Consider the following 6,866-nt stretch of genomic DNA (forward strand, 5'->3'; position numbering starts at 1 on the left):
GTTACACATATCTAGGCGGGCTAATCGGCTGCCTAGAATTACTACGAGGTAAGGTGAGTTCGTTGCAGGGCTGAACGCTAGAGGTCCCAGGGCTCAGAAGGCGCCACGACCAGCCCAGGTAGTGAGATGCAGAGACAGTGAGTGCGTCGCCAGAAACAGGTAAATCCCAGAGCTACGAATTTGGATGGATGATGCTCTCATTACCTTTGTGCAGACTATGTTCCAGGAAATGGCGGAGTGTCAGAGAATCTTCAGGATGAACAAGTTACAGATCTTTGAAGTTCAACAATGTCTCACATCAAGTATTAGTGCAAATCTGAATACATTTGTGATATCAGAAAAATGAGGTGCATCGAATGACATAATAACATTTCAATAACTTTAAGATTACAGAAGTTAATATCTAACAGCGACCCTTTGAATTAACAACTTTTGATCGCTTCATCTGATTTCAACCAATGTTACTTCAGATGATAGCACTGCATATCTGTATCCATTTTATTTATTGACATATTACTTCTTTTATATCTTTTATTACTCAAATGTTTGTCACAACATCGTACTCTCCACATTTACACAGCAAGTGAACACAGCACGTTACCGCATACTGTCATACTTTTGTAGTTATTTAATGTACATTTACTATTTTTCCAGTAACTTTATTTAAATGTTGATTTAAAAATTGCTATTAAAAACCATGGTAATTTAAAAGTGATCAATTGGTTGTGTTAGCTGACACCACTATTGTACAGAGTGCCAAAAGACACTCCTGTCAAGCAGGCATAAATAATTGTTTAAACAATACTTAGCGATAATCTGTAGTCATTTAACGTTAGTGCACTTGCTCAAGAGTACTGGCTTATTTATTTATGAACTACTTATATTTATTGTAAGTGATTTGAGTGTAAGAGAATTTTTTGACATTTCTTTCTTTAAGTAATGTTGTCATATATTAGTTTAGTTGGGGAAGTGGTCAACTTGAATCACATCATGTCTATAGAACATGAGAACGATGTATTTTTGGTGGGTATGACCTTCAGCCAATGAGAGTTGGACAGTGGCGGAACACTGCTGAAGTGGCGACTGGGACTTTTCGAGTGGAGAGCTCAAGGAAGCGATTCCGGATACGTTATGTCGAGTTCTGGAAGGAGGCAGATCTGCCTATGGTAATATGTGTGACTCAGTGACTTCTGGGCGATGAGCAGGCCTTGAAATACTCTAGCTTTTGAAGGGACTTCGCATTTTGAGAGGTCCGAATATGCTCTGGAGCAGGACTGCAACTTTTGTCTATTGATTTACGGAACTGAAAATAGACAGAGAATGGGCTACTATTCTTTGCATTGTGTGTGCTAACTTGAACTCTGAACTGTTTTCAGATGAAAAATCTTCATGTATTGTGATCACGAAATGGACTTAGCATTCACGAGTCTTTTATGTTTATTTAGATTGGGGGTTTTGCTATCACTTTCGTAACGCTCTCAATGTAACTTTACTGCATTTGATAAGGGTAATTTTGTCTGTATTTTGACTTAATGTCGTACGTCCACTTCCCATTTATTTGAGATTTCTTGAATAAACAATATTCAATATAATTCTCTGTCATCCACATTAATTACAAACGTTAGAATAGAATCCTTTTTTAATAAGTTGGTAATTTGTCTTTTATTTTATATTTATGTGTACTTTATTAATTCGCAATTCTAGCAAATGCACAGACTATTTGACTGCAGGATCACAGCTACAGGTTATTATTTTCAGCATATTAGCTGCAGTCCATGAAAGCAGACATGCGCGACTGGACCCTATGACTACATCAAGCTATTCTTTACAAAGAGAGCCATGCATAGCCCCAGTACCTTAAGTACAGGTAACCGCAGGTAAGAACACAACTGGTTTACTTGTATAGACTGTTGTTTGGAAGAGCAACTACTTAGCAGTAACCATTAAGTACCATCACAAGGGCATTAGTTGTGACAACTTTATTGCTCCCCACTGAGTATTTTAGGTGTTTTCATGTAAGAAAACTACAAAAGATTTTGATTGTGACAAATTGAGATTATTCCTCAGCACCATTCAGATAGTAGATCAGTGGCATTATTCATTCACGAGCAACACAACTCCCTGCTGATGAATGCTGTATGCATGCAGACATCATCTGCACATGAATAGTGGGGCCAAATATGTTTTCCAAATATGCTTTAAATAAGGTATATAAAAGGGGACTTAGAACAGCACCTTGAGGTTGAGAAGGGTCAATATAAACTGTTGTCTTGCTTTCTAATGTAAACAGTTCTAAGGTGTAAATAAGTTTGAGGAAAATAAAAACAAATGTGTGGGACACCTAAGTGGTCTAATTTCCGAAAGAGTAAGAAAACGTCAACAGAGTTACATGTTTCTGATATATCAAAGAATAAAGCCTTAAGATAATCTTTATCGTCGGATGCTTTTTCAAGGTCCATCTTGAGGACATTTATGTGGTCAATAGCGCTGCTTTCTTTCCGATAGCCTTACTGTGACAATGGAAAAATTGCATTATGTTCTAACCAGCACTCGAAACTTAATTTGAGATGGCGTTCGAAAGTTTTTGCTAAGTATGTTGACAGTTCAATTGGACGATATAAATCCGCTGTTGAAGGATCTTTACTGGCGTTTTATGTAGGTAAAATAATTCGTGTGGTCCTCTCTTGAGGAACTTCGGTTTCTGCCCATATGCATTAAAATCTGTAACAGTATGTTTTTTGCTGTTGTCGGTAAGCTGTATGTGGTTATCACGTATGGTTGGTCGGTAATAACACACACTACGTATCGTATACACATTTATTAAACACTGAGACAGAAAGAACAAACACGACAGAACACACGCTGCGCGCCGAGAGAGGACATAGAACAAAAGCAGTTCAAAAAATAAGAGTCAAAGATAGGGCGCTCTGCGCCAGAGGCGCCACAGAGGCCCCCCTCCTCCCCCCTCCACCCCTCCCACCCTCCCCCCCTCTGGTAGTGCGGACCACGGCGGAGGGAAGCTTCATCACTCGAATTCATAATCTTCGTGCAAACACTGCAGTTGTAGGCGGCGGCCAGTGCAAGAAGTATGCGCGTCAGAAACTGCACTGCAATAGTCCCGCGCGTCCAAGGGTTGTGCAGGCGGTGAGACATCGGTCAAAGGCAGGTCGGCAGTGGCGGGAGGCAGGGCAGCAGTGTCGGGATGCAGGTTGGCAGCGTCTGGTGGCAGGGCAGCAGAGTCGGGAGGCAGGTCGGTGAGTGACCACATTGGTTTCAGGCGATTGACAGACAGTCTGTGGTCGTCTGGGTAGGTGTATTACAAACGTGCTCGTACCCCAATATAGCACGCAGTGATGGCCCGAATAAGGCGGCTGAAAGGCCGCTCGCATGGTGTCATCGCAAATATCACAAATTCACATGAAGCAAGGTCCTTGTGGACAGACACAGCCAGGATGGAGTGAGGGTGTGGAAGGGGGGTTCGGAGGCATGCGACGTGTGCATGAACCCATTCAACCAGAGCAGGAAGATCCACAGTATTGGCTGACGGTGAATCCTCCATTAACTCTGCAGGAAGGAGGGGGGGAATCTCGGCGAGCAATGCACACAAGTCTTCTATATGGGCCGAACGAATGCCCAGTAGGACCCAAGGGAGAGCCTCAGACAATAAGCCACCATGGCACATAAGCACAGCCTTGAGAGTGTGCGGTGCCACCGTTCGAGCAGGCCGTTCACCTGCAGATGGTAAGCCTTGTTGTGGAATTTGGCAACACCGCAGAGTATGCATAGTTGTGCATAGAAGACGGACTCGAACTGTCGTCCCTGATCAGTCGTGAGAGACAGGGACAGCTGAAATGAGCAACCCACACCGAGACGAAAGACCGAGCAATGGTCTCGGCTGTAATGTCAATAACAGGGACCGCCTTGACCCAGCGGGTCAGCCTGTCGATGATCGATAACACATATCTGTAACTCTTGGACGGCGGGGAGGGGGCCAACGACGCCGAAGTGGACGTGCCAAAGGCGTCCCATTGGAATGTCAAACTTGCCCAATGGAAGTTGATTGTGCCTGCTGCGCTGGCACGGGACGTACATGTGGATCCAAGTGCGGCAGTTGTGCTTCACACTGGGCCAGACAAAGCGCTCAGTAATCAGCCGCGTCGTTGTTCGCGTTCCAGGGTGGTCCAAGCCGTGCAAAGCAGTAAATACCTTGACGAAAGGCAGTAGAAACCAGGGATCGGGGAGTGCCCATAGAGATGTTGCAAAGGACAGGGATCGTCGACCCGTGTAGGATATGGGGTGGGACAGAGAGAGATGACTCTTTGTCTGATATTATTCACTGTATATCGTCGTCTTCGGTCTGAAGTCGGGCGAGCTCTTCAAGATTCAGCAGTGCAGTTAGCACGCAGATGCAATAAAGATAATCTGCCACAACATTCTCTGCACTGCGGATATAGCACTCGTCGGAAGAGTGCTGATAGATGTAGTCCATATGGCAGAAACGCCTTGGCGGAAGGTCCTTAACTAGATTATGAAGAGTGTCCACGAGTGGCTTGTGAGCTGTGTAGATCGTGAAAATTCGCCCCTTGAGGTCACTACAGAAATGTTTAATTAACTTGTACATAGCAAGAAGCTCACGGTCGAAAGCCGATCACTTACACTGGCTCTTAGTCATTTTCTTGGAAAAGAAGCGGAGTCAGTGGTGAGCTGTTGTAAAACAGTGTCCACAGCTAAGTCACTGACATCAGTCGTGATCGAAACGCGGACCTCAGGCCCAGAGTGGGCGAGTGTAACGGCTTTGGCAAGGGCAGTTTTAAGGTTACCAAAGATGTCTAGTATAGGTTTTGTCCAGTCTAACCTCCTTTTTTTGCTGGAGAAGGCGTCGGTGAGGGCCATTTCGAAGAGATAGCTTGAGGAATATGTCTGGCCATACCCAGTAAACGACGGAGCTGAGCATAATCCTTAGGAAGAGGAAGATCAGGTATGGTTTCGACACGAGAACGCGTCAGTCAGAGGCCATTGGCACAGACAGTATGGCCTAGGAAGGTAGCTGATGTAGAACACAGTTGAGATTTATCATGGTTGATCACCACGCCGTTGCAGCAAGGGCTGAACGGCCTGCATTGAGATGAACTTGATGCTCCTCAGCAGAGGAGGAAAAGATAAATATATCATCTAAGTAAGCATAATCAAATGGCAGAGGTAGTAAAATGAAATCAATGAACTGCTGCCACGTCTGTGCAGCATTTTTCAGTCTATAAGGCATGTAACTGTATTCAAATAGGCCGAATGGTGTGATGATGGCCATCTTAGGAATATCCGGTGGATGCATAGGGATTTGATGGTACGCCTTGGAACAATCTAAAACAGAAAAACAACTTAGGACTATGTAAGAATTGCATGAAATCCTGGATATGAGGAATTGGGGCCTGTAGTCCCCACACATGCATAAGGTGCCATCCTCTTTAGGAACAAGGTGAACAGGTGAAGACCAGTTGCTAACAGAGGAGTGGAGCATGCCCAAAGCCTACAGATCCTGAACGATTTCCCTGGCGCGCAGAAGTTTGGAAGCATTAAGGCACCTGCCCTTATAATGTACAGGTGCGAATCCTATGACAAGTGCCGTTACTGATGGCTGATACAAAGGGAAGTTGGCAAGAGGGGTCAGGAAGAGGTCCACAGACAACATCAGTTCACTGACCTTGCTGAACCGCGGTGCCACAGGCTATGCGTCAGCTGAACTCGGCAATGGAAGATGCGGTACAGGAGTGGAGCATAAACATATCGTACGTCATGCGTGTGACAATTCAGCACAAGCACAGGCAATGCAGGTGTGTAACACATCATTCTGGATGCAGAGTTCGTCGATTTGTGAGCGCACATCCGTCAGGTCAGAGAGCCGTGTAGTAATGTGCTCGAGCAGGGATGCACATCTGGAAAGCGTAGCCAAGGAGCAGAGAGCAAAGTCGTACGGAACTCGTTTGAGCACGAAACAGTAGAGGGCGTAACATGGCGGCCTGCAGGCCTTGTGAAAGTTCGTAATGGTGTAGAAAATCCAACTCGTTCACAGGTTCATCCACGTCGGCAATGTGGAATGTCCAAGGAAAGGTGGACCAGTGACATGCGAAGCAACATCTTGATGGAGCCATGGACCGCAATAGGAGAATGATTGGCGGCGATCAAGGTGAGGTCAGCAGGTGAAAGTGTGTCGCCGGCGTGCTTGGCCAGGATAACGCTAACATCGGCGCCAGTGTCGACGAGAAAGGGAGTACCCGATGACATGTCTGTTGCATAGAGATGCCGCGTCACTGAAGCAAGTGGTGCAGCATCGGACGGTAGGCGTCGTGGAGGTATGTGGCCGGACGTGGTGCCTAATGTGCCCATTGGAATCGTTTGGGTAGGCGCAAGGAGTGTGACAGTTGCGGGCAGCATCCCTGTAAGTAGCGTGGTACCAGCATAGCCAGTAGGCTGGTAGGCTAGGCGGTGGGGAGTGGGAGGGCATTCAGTTTAGTCTGAAACTCATAAAAGAAATTCAACAAAGACTGCCAAGTAACGTTACGATCCTGAAAAAAATGTCAATGCAGAATGTTGAAGAAACACTAAAAGTGAAGAAAAATAATGCTGTAGCGGATGTAGCCAAAGAATTGGGTTTTAGTGGCGATTTCATAGACCGTATGCTGCAAGAATGGCATAATATCAACTTCATTGGGTGGAATAACACTACTAACACTGTTCGATTTTGGAGTGAGGTTTTGCAGTATAAAAATGCAGCAGGGGAGAATTCTTTTTCTTTGATTTCACAGCTAGCAATGACTGTGCATCTTTTGACATACCGTCACACGTATTGGAGCTTATTGGAACGAACAAAA

Source organism: Schistocerca nitens, chromosome 2 (assembly GCF_023898315.1).
Source record: "Schistocerca nitens isolate TAMUIC-IGC-003100 chromosome 2, iqSchNite1.1, whole genome shotgun sequence".
Classification (NCBI taxonomy): Eukaryota; Metazoa; Arthropoda; class Insecta; order Orthoptera; family Acrididae; genus Schistocerca; species Schistocerca nitens.